This window comes from Ammodytes marinus, assembly GCF_949987685.1.
Source record: "Ammodytes marinus genome assembly, chromosome: 1".
Classification (NCBI taxonomy): domain Eukaryota; kingdom Metazoa; phylum Chordata; class Actinopteri; order Uranoscopiformes; family Ammodytidae; genus Ammodytes; species Ammodytes marinus.
In genome coordinates this window covers 8,130,259-8,151,800 of record NC_137230.1, presented here as the reverse complement: position 1 = coordinate 8,151,800, position 21,542 = coordinate 8,130,259, and the positions used below count along the sequence as shown (strand labels likewise).

The window sequence follows — 21,542 nt, the reverse complement described above, 5'->3', positions numbered from 1 at the left end:
CAGTTCGGCGCAGTTCAGCTCCAAACTGACACGGGGATAGTATTGACGGTCCCGTACATGGGAAGCAAAATAAAAACACACACTTATTGCGCAGCGTGAACCTGTTGTCACTGTGCGAGAGACGCTCCCCTCTCCTTCATCTGATCGCTGAACACATTCAGCATTTTTACGCGTCCTCTCGATCAAATGTAATATATTGTTCTGGGCTCCCAGTCAAACCACAACTTATCGTCCTAACAATGGCGACAACAACACTTTCTCATAATGTGAAGCTGACGGCAATTTATTAAAAAAGAAAAGAAATAAAAGGCACAGTGCCTCCTGCATTTGGGTCGGATTGAGTCCGGACAAATTCACATAACAAACTAACTGAGGGGGCGCCTTTAGCTCAGTTGGTAAGGCGTCCCCTCCATGGGCCTTGGCCAGCAGCGGACCCGGTTTCGATTCCAGCCCGCGGCCGTTCTCTGCAGTCACTCCCCTCTCTGCCCTATTTCACCTCTGTCTCTACACTATCAATAAAAGCATAAAAATACCAAAAAAACATCTTAAAAAAACAAAAACAAAAAAAAAGAACTGCAGCAGAGTGCATTTGGAAGCAAACCGAGTCTTCAGCTGGGTCTCGGAGCGTTTGTTTGGTCCGCCCCCGAGTGCGATTGCTGTATTCACACCTGCCTGAAAGATGCGCACCGAAGCCGGAAGTGCACCTGAATTCGTTTCAACCGATCTTAACACGGCATGTGTGAATACACCCTTAGTGTCAGATGTCACCTATTGATGGCACACCTGATGTAGGGTATAAGATTTCATTGCACCTTAATATAATTCCCACAGTAACAGTGTTTGCAGTCTTTCATTCACTTTTTGATGTTGAATGACGGTAAGCTACACATCTTCTTGAACTATAGGATTGCACCAAGGAAACCTCTTTTTCTCCCATGTCTTGTGACTGATTAACTGTGGAAAACACTGCTACATGCTATCATTGTGCCCTGGCATAGATAGGTTTCTATCTGCTCGAGGTGTGTTACTGCAGAAGGGAAAATCTTTCTTCTACTTCTCTTGTTTTTACTCTTAACAATCACAGAAATCATCAGAAAGCTGAAGGGAAAAATACCCAACCTATCAGCATGATGCTCGCGGGCTACATGTAGTATTGCTTCTATCTCAATATCCCCCATAGCTACATATTAAAGGATGCAAAAGTCAGTTACGCATTGGCCTTTGGCATAGCTACAGCGGCTATGTGAGCAGACTTGGAAGCTATGCAGTAATATTTAAATTTACATCTATAAATCCACCTTTAAACTATGTACTTTTTTCAATCCACCTTAGGCAATTCCCATCTCAAATGAAATAGATAGATACATAAATTCAACTTCTCAATACGTTTTACCACTGTGCTGTGTTATGCATGTGTGCTACAATTTTAATTACAATACACCCAATCAGCACTAACACACCAGGGCCCATCCTTCTTACCTTACCAAAGGCCATACAGACACGGATTTAAACCCAGAGTCCATTTGGTCTAGGAAGTGTCTCTCTGAATGACCATCAGGTTTAAGGTTTGATCCATATCTGAGGAGACCAGCAGCTCTGTGGATCACACAGATATCGGGTGGAGATATGTACGTATAGGCTACAAGTGTCTGGTGTTATTCTCCTTGCTGTACAGTAAAGTGCGGATGGATAAGTCCCATGTAATCTCCTGTATGTTGAATTGTGTTTTTGTGAGAGAGGATATGTCCGGAGAGGTGTGATGAACGCCAGACTGAATCAAATGGGTTGCTGTTGGGAGAACGATCAAAGACAGAGAGGGAGAGAGACTAACAAAAAGCTAGAAAGAGATAGAAAGGAGCATGTCAATACATAGAAAAACAATAGTTACAAAAAAATAATTATTCATTATTATTATTTAACTCTACAGGACATACTAATATTCTGTAATACAAGGAAAGGCAGAGCTGAAAGCGACTAGGAATATGTTTTTAAATTGAAAGTTTTTGACATTTACCAGTTGTCTAGGCTATAGACATTTGTCATCTTTGATCTTGTCTGTGCTGACTTATTGTTAAAAAAAGAAGTGGTTTTAGATGTTTGAACTAATACAGGTAGGCAATCATGATTTTGCTTCCATTTCACCAAGCAGCTGTCAAACATTGTTTCATAAGCCTACTTTAAACTAACTGTCTCAACTAAGGCTATTCTCTTGCTAGCTTTTTATGCACTCCTAGTCGCAACATATGGTGTAAAGGTGTTTAAGCTGATTCAATATGTTAATTATGTTTCTTGATAACATCTTCCTTTATATTTGGTCAGATGAATTGAGCTATACTCTTACCACAGCCCCCCCCACCCCCCCAGATAACTGCAGCAGCACCTCCTGTGGGACATGGAGCCCTGGGTGGGAATCCCTGCTCTAAATAATTCATTTTGCAGATAGAGCAGATTAAGTATTTATCAAAATGTGTGTGAAAGCTCCGTACCTTTTTTGTGATCACACGTTTTCCATGTCTTTAACTGGGATCGACCGAAGAGAATTTCAACCTTGTCATTTTGAATAGAACATCAGCATATCATCGACCTGTTTGTACTACCCGGTGCTGTGTTATATTTCTTTCTAAAAAAAACGGGGATGAATACCCAGAGCTCCATTGTGCTGGCGGCATTGCTTTTCAACTTGTAAACTAGTATGCAGTGTGAGCAAAGCCTGCCCCCCCCTCCCCCCCCCCCCCCAGGGTAGGCTGCATATGTTGTTGATATTACTTTTTATCACAATAAGACTTTGTTGAAAGTTGATTTGCAGGCTGCGTGACAGGCTCGCTGTGAGCCCAGCCTCGGGTGTTAACGGGCACAGCTCTGCATGCAGCTCATCAAGAAAAGGTCTATCGCATTTATTTTTGATGTTCTTCCGCCCACATGCCGTCCAGGTAAAGAGACTGTGAGGGAAAGAATTCTAACCGGGTTTTTATTTCTGCTTTATTTCTTAGAGAATTGGAAGCCGTGTGGTTTTGCTGCCACGGTGATGAGGCACACTATCTTTTCAGGGCCATTTTAAAATGTAATTTGGGGCCTGCAAAACTTGTTAACGAGGTCGTTGAAGAGGTGACAATTTGTTACTCAAGTTAATGCAAACTGAGAGTGCTAACTGGGCGACCTCAGTGGACACAGTGTGTGGGTGGGGAAGAGATGATGAATTCTGCCACCCACTGGGGCATCAGATATATCATTCTTCAAAACTCTAACTTTTTTGCATGGAACAAATGGGCACCCAGACAAGGGGAGACATGATTGTCTAGCACTGGTGGTCATTAACCCTGTGATCCTGACTGAGTCATAGCTCTGAAGATACAGTTAGTCACCAATGAACACCCAAAGGAAATCATAGAGAAGGTTTCTCCTTTCAACACCAGATATGGTCTCCAAATCATCTACTATTGCAGTGTTCTTCTATATCTAAAGTATTCCAGTGATAGTAGTATGTACCTCTAGGTGGTGAAAAATAAATTACGTCAAAGCAGGGTTACAGCATGGATGCATTAAGCGAGATTGATATAGCGCCACCACTCAGTCTTAATGTAAAACTGATGAGAGGATACGTTGAAACAAGGTTTTTGTAATCATCCACAAAGGTTTTGTATTTGTAAAACCTTCCCAGAGCCTAGAAAAGCTAATTTAATTTGTGAAACAATGTAAACAGGTGGACCAGTGGGAGAAACCCTAATGTGCATGTGCAGTGGGCTGGACAGTTCAGAGGCCAACCCGGAAGCCAGACATCTGAATTGGCTTATGCACTTGAGCAATTTTGTTCCAAATAAGTCGGTGCCATTTTGCAGTCCAGTATGCAGTTTTCAGGGCACACTCACACTTGACATGGTTGATCTGTGCCGTGCTAAAGCACAAGTGTCCCTCCTCCCTCCTCCCCTGCTGTACTCACACAGCTTCAAAACATGCTAGTTTACAGAGTGTAGACTGCGTAGTCACACTGGATTTCTTACAGCACACACACGGTACGGACAAGTAGTATGTCATGAGGGGTTAATCACTGATTTTGACAACAACTTTCTCCAGATTATCTGAACAAAAAATTCTGCAGTAATTAACCATGTAAAGAAACAAAGAGAGAGTGTGCGATTTGGAACGCAGGGCAAGTTTTCAAGTAGTACTACCTGCAATCTTTCGGCAAGAGTATTTGAGGTGCGTGAGGTAAATGAACAGACTTTAACTTCCAGAGTGTAGCTGTATCCCATGAGACAGGCAAAATTAGATGTGATTGTTTATTCATGTGGTTGGGGCTAACCTGAGCGCCCTGCAGGGTAAGATGGCCATCAAATTGTAGACTTCATTCCCTCTATCATCCACTGCATCTCTCAGTTCTTTATCGCTCCCTGGCTCTGAGTCTTTCATTATTATTTTCTTTTCATTTACTATAATTAGTGCTGTTGTATAGTTTTCACTCACACCTGTTCTGACGATGCCAGACGCTGAGAAAGAAGGAAGAGAGAGAGAGAGAAAAAGAAAAAGGAAAAAGGTGGAGGACTTGCACATGGATTTGCATTTTTTTTTACTTTACTTTTTTGTATTTCAAGCAAAAAATATTGCTTGTGTGTGTGTGTGTGTGTGTGTGTGTGTGTGCAGCTGTCTTGTTGCCTTTGCATCACCGCTGTCCAGTGTTTGGTCTGCTGCGGGCAGGAAAGGCACATGGGCGTGCTGGGCTTTCACATGTAGTTAAGGCTTTAGGCTTGATTTGTACCCCCCCTCCCCTTCTACTACGTCTGTGTATAAGTTGCTTCCAATATAACCCCACTCTCCAGTTTTGCATTGCATTCTCAGTGTGCCTGAATCCATCTTTTCGTATTACTATTTCTGTCTGTATGTGTATATAGTTGTGTTTCTGTGGGCCCAGTTGTGTGTGTGTGTGTGTGTGTGTGTGTGTGTGTCTGTGTGTGTGTGTGTCTGTCTGTCTGTCTGTCTGTCTGCGTGCGTGTGCGCGTGTGTGTGTGTGTATATTATTCCTAGTTCCATACCTCTCCCAAATGTTATGCTGCCACTTAAATTCCCTGCATCAATTCATTCCACAGCTGAAGAGAAATAATCCCTGCAATGTCAGAGCCATGAATAGACTGCAATTTGTTACTGTTTGGTTCCACATATAAGCTTATGTAAGGTTCAGTCAGGTCAGCCAGCTCCGAAATTCAGTAGAGAAATGTGTTTGAAAGGAGACCGGCGATGTTGCATTCTCTCATATAAACCATACATACCTGTTTTAAGTAGACAAGGAATGGTCTGAGTCCTTGGAAATAGTGAGAAGAATGTCGAGAACTGAAAACCGATTCAATTTAGAACAAATATTTAACAGCACTGAGTGTATGTTGCAAAAATCCATATTTGTGTCCTCATGTTTTTTTCTCCGGAATACTTTATCATCTCTTACATTTTTCTCGCTTAAATGTGTGATTGTCGTGTCATTTATTGAGTATTTGCGGTTATTTCAAGTTTTCGATTTCCACATGATGTCAATTCAGGACTCTTGAACCCTTGCAATGCCGTGCAGAGGAAGTTACAGGTCCCTCTATGTATTGCAGCTGACATGGCACCACTTTATATTCTTGCACATGGCTGAGAATCACAAATGTGATGATTATACTGCACATATTCCCATAATGTGCACAGGTAGGGCACAATGCATTAAATTTGCATCATATGTGCATCTCAGCTGGGTAAGGAAATGGGTTTTTCTGCCTCAAACTAGGAGCATATGGAGTGTGGGAAGTTGTGATTTAGTCGGTGAACGGGCTGTTTTATGAAACTTTAATGCAGAGCTCCATGTACTGGAAACCTTTTACTACCGTAATGAAGAGCAAGCCTCTTAAATAGAATATGAAGCTATAAGATAAAGCTACGCAACTTGTACGAGTCTGTGTGTGTGTGTGTGTGTGTGTGTGTGTGTGTGTGTGTGTGTGTGTGTGTGTGTGTGTGTGTGTGTACGCGCGTGTGTGAGCTTGTGTGTGTGTGAGTGTGTGTAACCCACTTGGCAAATGTGCCAAAATGCATTACTACGCTGCTTCTGGCACCTCTTTTAACACTAATAATAGTTGCAAATGGATTATTTCTTAAGCCTGGCCGTGTGCATAAGTGCAGCTTTTCCTTGATATTAAGCAGCTATAGCAGAGTGCAGGGGTCGACTGTGTTGGGTGTTTTTTTCTGCATGAGCGACAACAACGTGCTTTTCAGGGCTGCGAGGGTGAGTCAGATCAAATGTACCCTGGGGGAGCGCGCCGTGACATCATAACTGACAGAACATGCTATAGGACACGCAGCAGGGCTTAGTTAGCAACAGGATCATCTGAGAAGTCCTGAATGGCTGTAAAAGTGAATTAGTTGTCACACACTCGTTATATTCTTAATCTGCTCAGCTATTCAGGCATGCTCACACCGTCAAATTCTCTCAGTCTGTCTCTTTTCGCTCCACGTGTTTATAATCCATCCGTCTCTTTGAATTTTTGTTCTATTTTTCCCCATGAATTCGACAACCCACACACACCCACACGCGCCACTGAAGCTCATGCAAGTATAGCACTCATGCGCATTAAAAACAAAGCAACATAGCTCTCAGCATCTCTCTCTCAGCATGGCGAAACTCTTTAGGAACCTTTGCCTTCCGTCGGGATTTCTCTTCTATTTACACACAAACATGTCCGGAGCTATATGTTAGAACAAGGTTAATGGAAAAGTTGCATTGTGGTCCACGCGGCGGGAGCTGTCTACTCGTCGATCAGAGATAAGACGTGGGTCAGGAGAGGCCTCTGATTGGATACTAGAGCATTAGGAACAAACATACCCTCCCTGGAGGCAGGGTGGAAAGACGGGAACGATGGAGTTTAGAAAGGCCACAGAGAGTGGAGAGACGGAGTAAGGCTGAATAAAGAAATACAGAAGAAGAAACAAGATCATTCTTTGACATTTATGTTTGTCTGAAAAAACATTGCATTCTTCTGCTTTTAAAGGCAGCCCACAAACTTTTTTTAAAAAACAACAAAAAAGTAGTGAGAGCCTGAACACAAAACTCCATCTAGACATTTAGTAATGTAATAGTACTCCTTTATCCCACTGACAATCAACTCCCACTCAGCTGCATTCAGCCTCGGTGTAGCCCTTCCCCGAACCACCATCAAATATAATGGAGTTTGGGAAATGATGTAGGTGGTGAGTAAACAGGGACCTCCCTTTCTCTCTGTGCTGGATGTCTAAGACGGTAATTGTTAATTAAAGAACTGTATTAGCCATGAAAGGCCCTGCAAAGTTATTACCTCAATCATCTTCTTAACACGTGTGGTGGGATCCTGCATGAGCAAGCAATTGACTATTTGAAGTTTGTTTGATCAGTACGGAGTATTTCATTTTATGGGTTTATGTATTTCTCCTTAAGCATGGATCTTTAATGGCACAGATAATGATTTAACATTTGAAGTCAGATTTTTCAGGGGCTTTAAGACCTCAACAAACTTGTTTTGAAGACAAGTTCATAGTGCTCAAGAATGTCTTCACGCAGTTTAAGCTTAAAGTGACTACGAGGAACTCTAAGATGTTTATGCATAACAGTCAAATGTGTCCTCTGATGATCAACAACAGTATTTAATATAGTTGTTATTTTTAATGCCTTCGAACGGGTCCAATCTCCCTGGAAATTAGTCAAAACGAGTAACGGCAGGTAGAGCAGAACATTCTGTGTCTCCCTAACGGTATGAATCAAAGGTTAACTTTGCTTCACCATTGTCATAATACTATTAATAATCTGACATGGTCACAGATCAATACATTACCTCATTGTGATGCATCCTTCAGTCTCTCTTTCTCTCGCGCTCATATCATGTTCTATGAAGTACATGATAATGATACACATAGATAGACAGTAGATCATATGCGTAAAATTCATATACTGTATGGATCATGCATAAAACTTTTCCAGATATTTAGGCAGAAGCCTTTAAAAAAGTTGTGTTACAGATTGTATGAATTTGAGATATGGATGTCTGTCCTTGGATCACTGCTTGGGTTGGAGATGGGACCTTCACTTCATCCTGCTGTGTGCAATTTCATTTTCCACTGTCTGTGCTTTAGTGCGTTCATGTCTTTTATTGAATGGTACGTTTTGATAGCGAAGCAGAAAGCACCGTTTTCTGTGTCTGTAAAGACTATGTCATCAACTCCCCGTACCTCTCTGCCACTGCACAAGACATTTCAATGGCTGTGGTTTAGCCCAGACACCTGTTAAGAAGAGTGAAATATGGATAGGACTCTGAGTTCAAACAGCGTGACACAGATTAAAGGTCAGTTGTAGGACACCAGTGAAAAATCTTCTAGCTGTCCCTTTCTGAAAGGCTAAGTCACACACTGAGCAGGGAGGAACAGATGGACGTTCCTTTTGACCCAAGCACGTGCAACCACACACACACACACACGCACGCAAGGACGCAAGCACACACACACACACACACACACACACACACACACACACACACACACACACACACACACACACACACACACACAAACTTGCACGCTAACACTGCATTTTCAAACTTACATGCACAGCTTTCACTTCACACAAGCCCTAAACTAAAAAAATCACACATTTTCCTCTGCCTCACACATGCACACACACATGCACACACTCACGCACAGATTGAGAGTGTGCAACAAAAAAAAAAGAAAACCCTGCTGTTTTGCCAAATGGCCTGGTGGCAGGCAGGATTTGTCGAGCCCAGCAGTCTGTGACAGTAAAAGCCTTGGAGAGATGGCTGCTGACCTTAACCTGGGGGGAAATGGACATCGCTCAGACAGCCCCGCACACTTAGCATGCATTAAGTCCTGACACATGACCTGCGCTCCAATACATCCCTCCCACATTGCACTCATACCAACGCATGCACATACTCTCCGAAAGTCTTGTGCCTGTGTGTGTGTGTGTGTGTGTGTGTGTGTGCGTGTGTGTGTGTGTGTGTGTGTGTGTGTGTGTGTACGTGTGTGTGTGTGTGTGTGTACGTGTGTGTACGTGTGTGTGTTTATGCTTGGTTTACGTCCTTCTCAGACGGACCTCTGCTCCTTCTCCTGTGATACAAGCTGTTGTGTGTGTGCCAGGGGCCCCATTAGCGGGTGTCTGATAGGTTTGGCCCACCCCACCACTTCCATTGTCTCACTGTCAGTGTTATTGGCCAGCGCTGTAGTTCAACCCACCGTCTTCCTATTATGTGTGACTCACACTGAAAAACAAAAGGCACGGCAAGGCAAGCCGTCGACATACACACAGCCTCAGGGGGGCAGAGAGGGATGGCAAACACACACACCCAAAGTCGAGATCAAATATTTGGACCCGCTGCGCTCGATTCATCCAAACCCCTCACTTGAACTAAAGGGGCTGTCACATCGCAAGCACATTAAGGTATATCAACCCGTGCACGCTGCTGGATTCGAAAGCCTTATAGATGAGGATGTGTGTGTGTGTGTGTGTGTGTGTGTGTGTGTGTGTACGTGTACGTGTGTGGGTGGAAGCGGCTGTGCTGAGAGAGGGACGCACCTTGGCTTTCTATTAGCTGCCTGTTGACGGTAACTGCTGACAGCGTACAAGCCCGAGCTTCACAGCGGGAGGGCTGTTCACAGTATACTCACACACAGTGTTCACACCTGCACTCACTGGCTCTGCTTTAAGTCTAAGGATTGCTGCAAGTAACAATGAATTGAGACTACAACTATGCCTGCAAATAAACAGGATATCGCTCATAAGACTTCAAAGGATCGAGATACTGACATGATATGGGTGGCAAGATTTGATTTCCCATGACTATTTTGAGTTGAGTTGAGTTGTTTGTTTGCGTCTTCTCAGTCAGTTTAACATGCAGACGCCTGAAGGCACTTTAAGGTGTTGGCTGTTAAAGATTACAAAAGCGTGTCACCAAATGATCCATGCAAGACGGAGCGTTAGGGTATTCAATGTAAGGGATGGTAGTGAAAGCAGAATGAAGCAGCAATTATGTATGTACTGCCAACATGCCTCCACACACATTCACACACGCACACAAGCACGCCCGCACACACACACACACACGCACGCACGCACACACACACACACACACACACACACACACACACACACACACACACACACACACACACACACACACACACACACACACACACACACACACACACACACACACACACACACATATATATAGGACTATCTCTATAGTGGCGTCTTGTGCTGGCTTATGTTTCCTACACAAATGATCGTGAATGCATACAAAATGCCCATGTATATTGACAGCACATCTAATGTGTAAGCATGTAGCTAGAGAGAGAGAAGAGGGGGAGCAGACAGAGATTGCAGGAGGGAGGGAGACAGATATACAGTATGTGTTATTTTTCTGCTAACACATTCTATTCAGGAATTGCAGATATACGATTGTTTGTGCTAGTACAGTATATAAGTATAGTAAAGAACACTTTAATGCGGCTCTTTACCAAAAGCATATATGTCAACATGCTTGTAACACCCTTAACATTTTTGGCAAAACAGTATAAGAAATGTGGCTGCCAACAAACAGACTTTTAGTGGATGTATAGCCTCGTTTCCACTGAGTGGGATGGTTTGGTAGGGCACGGTGCACATTTATTTGCATTTCCACTGTCAAAAGTTTGGAACGATACCAACTTAAGGAATACCGGGCCGTACCCATTTTTTGTCACGCTTTCGTTGGGGTACCGCGCGTTCCCAAAAGGGTGGAGCCACACACTGCAGTATGTTGATTGGTCGACAGAATAGACATTTCTGTGCGAGAGATAAACTGCTGTGTGTTATCTCGTCTCGTCTTGTGTTCGGAGTAAAATGTCACCTCGCTGCTCTTTGTTTAATGTGTTCTTCCTCTTCATTGAATTTATTGGCAGGCTACACTGTGTCTCGCTGCTATGATGTCACAACAGATTGGTAGCTGTGGCAGCCAGAACATAGACTGTTTGTGAGGGCCAGAGCTCTTCAACAGCTCTGGCGGGTGCTGACACCATCCTCCATATACCCTGCCTTCCAAGTATCAGTGCTGTCAGCAGTGGAAATGCAAACCTGATCTAGGGTTACTGTTCCGTACCAAACCGTGCTGTCCCGGACTGAACTGTGCTGCTCCATGGAAATGGGGCATATGATCCGATTTGTGATTAAATGACAAAGCTACCGAACACTTGTTTCAGGCACAGCCAGTGGACATGAAAGGGCCACTTTTTTCCTAGTTCGAACATAACGGTTACCTTAATATGTTTTTGCTCATTCTTGCACACTCTTTGGACAAAAGCGGTATTTTTTTTTACTATGCCAACTATAGTTCTAGGATGAGGGACCCATGACAAAGGCATTTGGAAAAACTATATCAAAATAGCATTATTTGCGCTGATGGTCTCGTTTGCTGTTTCATCAGATGCAAAATTTGACAGTTTCAGAAATATTTTAAAAGTTCCTCGTAGCACCTTTGAACAAAATCATTGTCCTGGATAGTGCTGTTACTACCTCATGGTCAAGTATTATAATCCACTCAATTGAATTCAAATCTATGTCACATGATCCTTTTTGCGATGGAGGAATGTATGAAGGAACCCAAAAACGATGCGAGCAGCCATGCAGCATTACCGCAGCAGTCGGCAGCGTAAAGAGAGAAATAAATGAATCTAAAAAAAGCATCTCTCAGAGGAGCGCAGACGTTGACACGCGTTCCATACTTAAAGAAGGCTCTTAGAAGTTGTGCCAATGACGCTAAATGTAAGGAGAGGGACTGAAGGTTTAACATGGGGAGCTTTTATTTCATCATTCTGTAGGCGCAGGATGCAGAGCACAGATTGCATGTCTTTTAACAACCCTGGCACTTCAACCTCGCTGTTGACAAATGGCTGACATGTCCCTTGTGTAATAACAGCTGTGCTCTCCTTGAGATTTTTCATAATCCATTACACGTACACCTGACTACAGGTCTCTATGTGGGTCCTGTTTGTGCAGTGCAGTTCAGTCTGTGTATTTGCCGAGTAGTTTTGGAGCTTTAGTGAGTGTGTGTGCGTGCGTTTGTGTGTGTGTGTGTGTGTGTGTGTGTGTGTGTGTGTGTGTGTGTGTGTGTGTGTGTGTGTGTGTGTGTGTGTGTGTGTGTGTGTGTGTGTGTGTGTGTGTGTGTGTGTGTGTGTGTGTGTGTGTGTGTGTGTGTGTGTGTGTGTGTGTGTGTGTGTGTGTGTGTGTGTGTGTGTGTGTGTGTGTGTGTGTGTGTGTGTGTGTGTGTGTGTGTGTGTGTGTGTGTGTGTGTGTGTGTTTGTGTATGTGTGCAAGAATGAGAGAGAGCACATTAGGCACCATAATGCCCCATCTGTTCCCAAACTTTCTAATTACCTGTGTATGGGTGTAGTGCATCTTTATGTGTTCATCTGAGTGTAATTGGGTCTTGCCGGGCACAGAATCTAAGGAATATTTCTGTTCCAGGGTCACACATAGACACAGACACACACACACACACACAAACACACACACACACACACACATACGCACACACACACACACACACACACACACACACACACACGCACACACACACACACATTGACGATAGCAATCAGGCCACTTATCTCCCTGCCTGATATTAAACAGGGTCGCTCTGACAAACCAAAGACTCATTTTATTTTATGATGGAGCTAGGATAATAGTAGGAGAAAGTTGCCCTGGTCTGCCTTCTCAGAGCGGGAACACTCTTTACTAAGAGCCCGAATTCTCTGGTCATATCTCGGGCGAGTTTTGCCGTACAGCAAGACTCTATCCCCAGCGTGGCCCGTCTTAATCTGTGGAGGGAAAGGAACTGACTGTGTTGTGTTGGTTTCTCCCTGATTCTTGCACTTTGCACTTTAGTGCCCAGGCCTGCGTACATGTTGTGATGTTTGCGTCCGTCACTGTTTTGTACCGTTATGTGTTGTCGCCTCTCCTCGCTGTAAACCAATTTGCCCTCTTGGGAAACTAATAAAAATCTTGAATCTTGAATCTTGAATGTTTATTATCAATAGATTTTAGTTTTTACTCCTCATTCATCCTCCAGTTGCGTTGCCCCTACAAAGCTGCGACTGATACATGTCGTTGTTATTACCACCGGATGACCGTTTTGAAAAGATTCAACTTTAAAAAAAAGTTATGAGACATTTCCTTTTGGCATAGCCCCGGATTAAAAAGTGACTGAGCATTACTTTCATGTACCCTCTCCCTCCCAACGTATTTCTGCTTAAACCCCATGCCACTTTGAAATACGCCCTTGATCAAAATATGGATCTCTGAGCTACACACAGAGACCAACTTTCCCCACGAGGACGACCATACAGAGCCCGGGGTCCTTCTTCTGTTCAGGGGCATGAAAAGAAGGGATCATATTTCATTCAACTAGTATTTTTTTCTTCCTTTTTTTCTGGTGGCAGATAGATTCCCCTTGCTTTGCTTTTTAACTTGATGAAAAGTCTTTTGAATGTGTTATTCCTTTGTGATGGGATGCTGGCTAGAGGCTGCCTCCCTCGCACTGCGCTTTGCCAGCCGACACTGGGAGGGCACTGACCTTGAAATAAAGTCGCCGCCGATTGTCATTGGCTAACAGCAGTGCTAAGGTTTTCTTTTGTATCTCTCTATATACACGTGTCATTTATATTGTTAAACATGGACCTTGATGTGATAATAGGAAAGGTATTCATCTATAGAAATCGTGTCAGTCAATCAGTTCCTCAATGGCTGTATGCTGGTTGTGAGCACAGGAAATCATTCGTCTGGAGGGGAAAGATCAAGGCGCTTGGCTGTTATATGTTCAGAATTGTGTGTGTGTGTGTGTGTGTGTGTGTGTGTGTGTGTGTGTGTGTGTGTGTGTGTGTGTGTGTGTGTGTGTGTGTGTGTGTGTGTGTGTGTGTGTGTGTGTGTGTGTGTGTGTGTGTGTGTGTGTGTGTGTGTGTGTGTGTGTGTGTGTGTGTGTGTGTGTGTGAGAGACAATGAGCCTCTTTACACGAAGTCATTCAGAGCAATGTTAAGGCTATAACCAAACATTCACACACACACACGCAAGCACGCAGGCACATACGCACAAAGTTTCAGAAGTTTTTGTGCTCCTCCTCAACACATAACCACAAAAGCACAGACATTAATCCCACCTGAAAATATTGAAATTTCCTTATCTTTGTTAATCCTTTGTAAACTTCAAAATATACCCACATTTCTATCAACTCTCAAAAAAACAACTAAAAACTGATTTCACCATTTTATCTCTGAGCTCTTCCAGCTATTCAAATAATAAATAGATAGTGTCACACACAGAGCATGCAGAGAGAGTCAACATAAAAGTGGACATTTAAAGACAGAGATATGCATCGAGGTTTGGGGCGATGAGAGTAGGATGGATTGAGAGAAATAAGGAAAAGAGGAATACAAAGAATGGACAGAAGGACGGAAAGAATGAATAAAATGGACATGGAAAAATAAGTTATAACATAGAGGAAGAGAGGGAGAGAAAGAGAGAGAGAGAGAGGGGGTGGAAGAAAGGAAGAAAAAGGGAAAGAAAGAAAGATATTGGACGCTTATCATCTTCTGTCACAACTCAGTGCTTTTAATTTTGGGAGGAAAAAGTCAAATGAAGCGTAGCCGGAATTCATTTTGGGTTCTGCGGGGATTCGCGGCGGCGTTGGCTGGCAAATGGCTTTTCACTTTGTCAAAATGTAGTGCGGCCGTATCTCTGACGTGGCAGCCAGTCCATCCCGTAAGCTGGTAACTTCCTGTAGAACTTTTTTATTGCATGTCTCAATTCGTCCCATCTCAGTACTTTTTTTTTTTTTTTATGGGCTGTGAGAGTGCCTTTGTTTGGACTCAAAATCTGGATATTTTCCCTATGATACATACGTTGATCATCTTAATTGCATAATAATAAGCCTTTAGCCAGTTTGGAAAGGTGTACTCATCTACTTTCTCTAAATCAATACAATACAGAAACCTTTCTAGGAGTTTCTATGTCTCTCTCTCTACTCTCTCGATGTGCAGAGATTAGGAGAGGAGGAGTTATTCATTGTAACTTGTTTGTGACAGATTCTTGCCACTTCTATTTATCAATATGGCTCTTTCATAAGTCATTCTGTGTATGCTGGAGCATGCATGGGTAAACAGTAGAGTTTGTTCTTCCTGTCAGGGGGAAGTGCCTTGGGTAGGTCCACAAATACACACATTACACGGAGACCAAATAAATAAGGAACAGAGCCTCCGTTCCTTCCCCCAGTGATGCCTTTTAATCTGCCCTGTAGCTCTGGTCCTAGTTTTCCTATGGTCTGCTGGTGTATATGAGCATACATATTTGTCTTTCTATCATGCTTGTTGAGATAAAGAGCATGTGATGGAACATATAGATTTGTAATGTCTGTTGCATTACCTCCATTACCTCCAAATCTCAGTCAGTGTGTTGACATACTCAACCAGGCTGTTTGATTGGACTACTGTCATTGTCCCAGTATACTAGCACAGGAGTGGAATCGATTTATTGATTTAAGTATGTCCGACTCTGCTATGCTAGGTGGTGACATGCCCTTATGACGTCATAAGGGGAGAAGTCACGTCCCCCCGGCCCATTGCCAACCGAACTTAGCACTACCTCCACTTGAGTTAAGAACACCCTCAGATACCCCTGCATCTAATTGGCAGCTAGATACAAACTGGCAGATTTAGGACCAATCAGAGCAGACCGGGCTCATATGAATATGGGACTTAAAGAGACAGGCTCTCAAACGGAGCGTTTTAGAGAGAGGCTGAAAAGAGTAGATTCAACAAGGGCACTGTGAGAAATATAACATGTTTCTTGGACACTACACCATGAAAACAGTTTCTAGTTAGAAACCCTGTTGTCCCTGAAAATGAGAATAATATGTGACCTTTAAAATACAGCACGAGACACATTAGGAAAGCAACATGTAATTCCCAAAACCCTCAAAGTACTTCTTATTGCAGGGCAAGTTCATGTAATATTTAATATGTTAGGAGGAACATTGTGAAGTGAGCTTTAGTATTAATATGAGGTCAATGCAGGTGAGCTAGGGGTTGAATAACGTGATGAAAATCACTAGCTTGGGCTAATATCCATGCAGTATTGTGTTTAAACAAGTTGGTGCTTTCCCAAGGAGGTATTTCCTTGTCCAGACTAAGTCACATTACAGACATTGAGTAGGCTATAAGGTACCAGAGCATGTTAAGTCCTTCGCAAATAGGGATAGGGATACTGATCTTAACTTTGGTTGCAGTGTGGGCAGAAGATGGAGAGACTAGAGGGGTATACTACAAAGCAAACTCAACAGAGCCCGGCTCTCTTTTTTTGATCTGGTTCAACATAACACATACCCTCGCTCAGAGCTGACCGCTATCACGAAGGCAGTTATCAACCTCTTATGTTGAACGAGGGTTTCAGCTTCAGGCTCTGTGCGCGTCCCCATAAGAGGGGGCGTTTGGCCGTCATTTGACTCTGCTTCCGCACAGACTGGACTGATCTTGTGCCGCTAACTTTACACCAACGGACTGATTGCGAGCAGCTGACTTCGCTGACTTCACAAGAGTTTGTCAGTCTGAATGATCACAGAACAGCAGAAAACAGAGAGCCGAAAAAAACTCATACTGCAAATAAGGAGAGAGTGGAATGTTGTCAGAAAATTGGGCTACTGAATTGATTCATTTATTTTACAGATCGTTCTCGCAGTGAGAACGATCTGTAAAATAAATGACATTAAATGACATTATAAAGCAATTAAAGGTTGAACTCGGATTTAAACAGTACACCATTTAGCCTAGTTGATAATCATACACTTAAGAATCTGATTTAAGTCTGACACTGTCCCCTAATGAATAGCATAGCCTATGTGGAAAATCACGTTAGTTTTGGGCCACATCAAAATTAATACAATTTTGATTTTGATTTAGGCTAATAGCCCTTTATTTGCATCTTATAAATACCATTAAAATAAATAGCCTAGATACAAAATCTGTAGGCTAGTCTGTATTTTCCGGACAAAATGAATCTACTGTGAGAAGCTTAACCTGCGAGTCTGCAGCGATGTCCCAACTGTGACAGCTGTCACCTGTTACGTCACAACTGTAATCGCTACTGATGAAAAGAAAGAAGCCTACAGTGAAATAATGTTGCAACCTGTGATTTTATAGAACGCTTCATTAAGAGCCAGTGTGTGTAGATCGGCAGGTAAAATCATTTGAGGTGAGAGCATGGCGCTGCATACATAGGTCTAGGCTATTTTACATTTTCTGCATCAATAACTATGCATGTGGCAAAAAGCTGCTGCGCGATGTTACAGTTCCCTCTGCTGTAAGCCTAATGTCACGGCTTCGTTTCGTTCATTAACTTACTGATCAATACGTTTACTGATTTAACTAGTTTACTCAGTGAGAAGTATCGCTCAGACAATATAGTCAGGTCCGCGCCTCCGCGGGATTTCAAAATGTGTAGTTTCCTTAAAGGGCAGCGCTCTAGAGCCGAATTTAAAGTCAAACTCTGGAACAAAAACTGGTCTGGGCAGGTTAGCCGTGCAGCCTCTGTTACCACGGTGATCTAGCCAGGTAGAAAGAGAGCCACCTTTCGTGATACTGAAAACTCTGGCTTTAGACCGCTTTATACTCAACAGACCTCGCTCAGCCCTTAATCTCGCTTCGTAGTATACCCCTCAGGTCGACATATGTCAATGTTAAAGGATTGGGCTAAACAGATGACTTTTCACTGTGTGTTGAATTCATTGTTTACTTTGGTTTTTCATTTCTATTTTTTTCCCTGATAAAACAACGAACAATGAAAAAGATAAAATGGAAGAAGCTTCATCATCTAAGGAACAGCATGTTTGGAACTGGCCCAGACCAGTCTTGCTCAGCATATACAGGAGTGCTGAGTTGTTGTTTTCTAGGTGAAGACAAATGTCCTTTGGCTGCTGCAGCCCTCTCTCTGTGTGTTGGCTGCAGAGCTCTCCTTTAATGCCTTAACCCTTTTCAATTCCTTTTTGTGAGTCAACTATCACAGTGTTTCACTTTGTTTTGTGATTGACTGTTGATTTATCCCATTGTATACATAATGTCATTGGAAACATGCTGAGAGTAAAATGATTTAAAAAAAAAAACATACTCAATTTGTTTGGACCAGTGGACCTCTTCTCAATTTCTGTTGTATTTATAAATCTCCATATTCAAAGTCTTTGGCCAGGGTTTCAGTGTGTGCTCTCTCACTACCTGCCAATTCCACGTACATCACATTTTGGCCTGCACTGCATCTGTTTTTTTTAACACTCCTCCTCCTCCTCCTCCTCCTCCTCCTCCTCCTCCTCCAACAAGGGGTGTAAAGTTTATATTAAATACTCCATTGCATTCTTTTAGCTTTGTTCATGAATACATGAATGTTATTTCCATATCAATTCTAACTCGGGAGCCAAACTCTAGTGTTCAGCGATTTAATTAAGGATTGGTGCGGTTGTATGGGTGCAGCAGGATGCCTGAATTGATGATATCATCTTTTTTTCTCTACCTCACTCCTCATCCCCTTTACTTAAAACAAAGCACCAGCTCTGAGGTCCCTGCCTCCTGCCCTTACTCTCCACTGTGAAGCGTTTAGGTTTCGCTCTGGCAAATGCATCTTTGATAAATTGTGTTGTGTATTTGCAAGTATAGTCAATATCATAGGAAGCATACTCAATATTGGAATTTGAAAACATACATACAGCGCTGCTGAATTCATGGTTGTGTCGAACCAATGAACTTACATAACTGTGTTCCTGTTTTTATTTCAACCGACCTTTGAGGGAAATACCTGGCACTTGGGCTGCATAAAATGTAGCCGCTAATTGCCAACCTTTTGCTGTTTGGAGTTGGCAGGTAGCATGCGGAGAGGTTTAAGAGCTTTTGGACTTTTTAAATAGCCTCATGTTCACGGTAAATGGACTGAACCAAAGCAGTGAAGTTGCAAAAAGGTCAGCCTAGTTTAGAGTCAAGGCTGGAATCAGTGGGGGAAAAATTACAGCTAGCCTGGCTATTTCCAAAAGGTATAAAATGGCAATTACAATCTTAGGCTAAGCTAAGATAACCGGAGCTGGCTGAAAAAAATTCAAATGTCCTTTTTTCTAATTGTGAGATGCAGAGTAGCCTACATTAAGTTGAATTTAGAATTTTTTTTATTTTTATTGTATTATTTAAATGAAGAAGTTTTCTGTGCAAATTATGTAAATGTAAAGGACATCCACCTTGGGATTTCTAAGTCACTGTGTTACCAGCAGTGAGGCTCTTGTTTTTACTCTTGTACACTATGTAGAATATATCTAGATATGCTGGTTGGCCATGCCTCAATGAACTTGCCTCCTCCGTTCCAATCAATACTATGCTGCCCTTAAGCTGTCAACAGGCCAACAGCAGATTTCCCTCTTGGTGCTATGTGCTGTACGCGTACACTGTAACATATCATACAGTGCATTCCAGCAGTTTATTTCATCTTTGAGTGACGCAATTCATTTTTGAGGCTTACTCAAGAAACGCTGCAATATCTCAAGAGAAGTGAGTGAACTTCTAACATGCATACTGTAGGTTAGCGTGTATGTTAAGCGCGTAGGTGGAGAAAGCATGGTAAGAGAGAGGTTTTTTTTAATCCTTTAAAGAACCATTTTATTCACATGCCTATCCACTCAATATGAAATCTGCCTCCCTCATTCGATATTTCAGTCCATTTCATTTTGTACTATGCACATTATAACAACGCTCAGTTAAACTCCCAGAGCTTTAATTACCTGTGACCAATGTCCCAACACATTTGTTCTACCAGCTTTTTATATTTTTTTGTTTTTGTTTTAATGAAGTAGTCTTAAATCCTATTCTGCAGAGTGCTCCAGTGGTCTCTAAACTGTTAAGACTTTTGGCCTGAGCTGTGCTGACATCAGACCCAGTGGCTGCACCGTCGGGTACTTACATCCATGATTTGTTAACTACCTTTCAGGAGGCTGCAGCAGAGCAGAAATGACATACATCTCTCCATTTAGGCCTTTTTCTCTTAGACTCGACACGGTAACGGTCGTGCTACATAGATGTTTTATTGTAAGGGTGTCCCATAAAATGTCACTTAAAGACACATCTTAAGACCCATCTCATTTTCCTCTTATTTGCAGTTGTCTGTTGCTGAGGTGAGCGTGGTACGGGACTGTTTTCCTCCTGTGTCTCTCTGTTGTGCATTTCCATATCATAGCATTATTTCCTTTCACAAAGATGAATCATTTGTCTGCTCTGAGACCAGCTCTAATGAGAGCCTTGCATTGCAGCATGTTAGATATACATAGCTGCTTTCCTGTTCATCAGGAGAGATTTGCGTTCAGCTGTCTGTTTTTTTTTTCTACTCAGCCATCCTCTTCTCTCGGCTGTTTCTCTCTCTCTCTCTCTCTCTCTCTCTCTCTACGCTCTGATTGATGATAATGAGGTTTTTGGCTAAAACCAGCTCTTATCGACAACACAAAATGGCTCCCTGGTTTCTGTGTGTGTGTGTGTGTGTGTGTGTGTGTGTGTGTGTGTGTGTGTGTGTGTGTGTGTGTGTGTGTGTGTGTGTGTGTGTGTGTGTGTGTGTGTGTGTGTGTGTGTGTGTGTGTGTGTGTGTGTGTGTGTGTGTGTGTGTGTGTGTGTGTGTGTGTGTGTGTGTGTGTGTGTGTGTGAGTTGGAGTGTGAGAGTTGGAGTGTGTGTGTATGTATGTGTGTCTCTGTGTGTGTGTGTGTGTGTGTGTGTGTGTGTGTGTGTGTGTGTGTGTGTGTGTGTGTGTGTGTGTGTGTGTGTGTGTGTGTGGGTAGGTGGGTGGGTGGTTGTGTGTGCGCAGATCCACTAGCTGTCTTATTTGTGACTATTGTTCTATTGCTATTTGTCCTGTCACTGACTATAGAATCTCAACATCTTTGAATGCAGATAGCAGTGCTTGCGTGCCTATGTGTGTTGCCATGTTCTATGTGTGTGCATGCATGTATGTATCGTCTATGTGCGTGTGTGTGTGCATCCTCACAATGACGACAAGAAAGATGAAAGAGAGCTGCTCCTGTGAGTCACTATAAATTCGGCCTGCTTCCCGAATGGCCTCGAATACAGCGTCACACAGCACAGTGAAGAGCGTCCATGCAGCTTCCAATTCACACACACACACACACACACACACACACACACACACACACACACACACACACACACACACACACACACACACACACACACAGACAATATAAATTACAAGTAAGTGGCTATGCTGCAAGTACATAAGACGAAGATGAAAGGCACTGAAGGACACATAATGGGAGGCACATTTACATGCGCATAAATATCACCGTGCACACGTGTCATCATGGATAGGAACACACAAAAGAGAGAGAGAGAGAGAGAGAGAGAGAGAGAGAGAGAGAGAGAGAGAGAGAGAGAGAGAGAGAGAGAGAGAGAGAGAGAGAGAGAGAGAGAGAGAGAGAGAGAGAG

The 21,542-nt window shown here is 42.9% G+C and overlaps 1 protein-coding gene across 3 annotated transcripts in view; it reads left to right on the top strand.

The window, feature by feature from the left end:
- The window catches only part of phkb (phosphorylase kinase, beta), a 98,445-nt gene that overhangs the window by 49,251 nt on the left and 27,652 nt on the right, over positions 1-21,542 (top strand). The gene's annotated exons all lie outside the window — the stretch shown is intronic.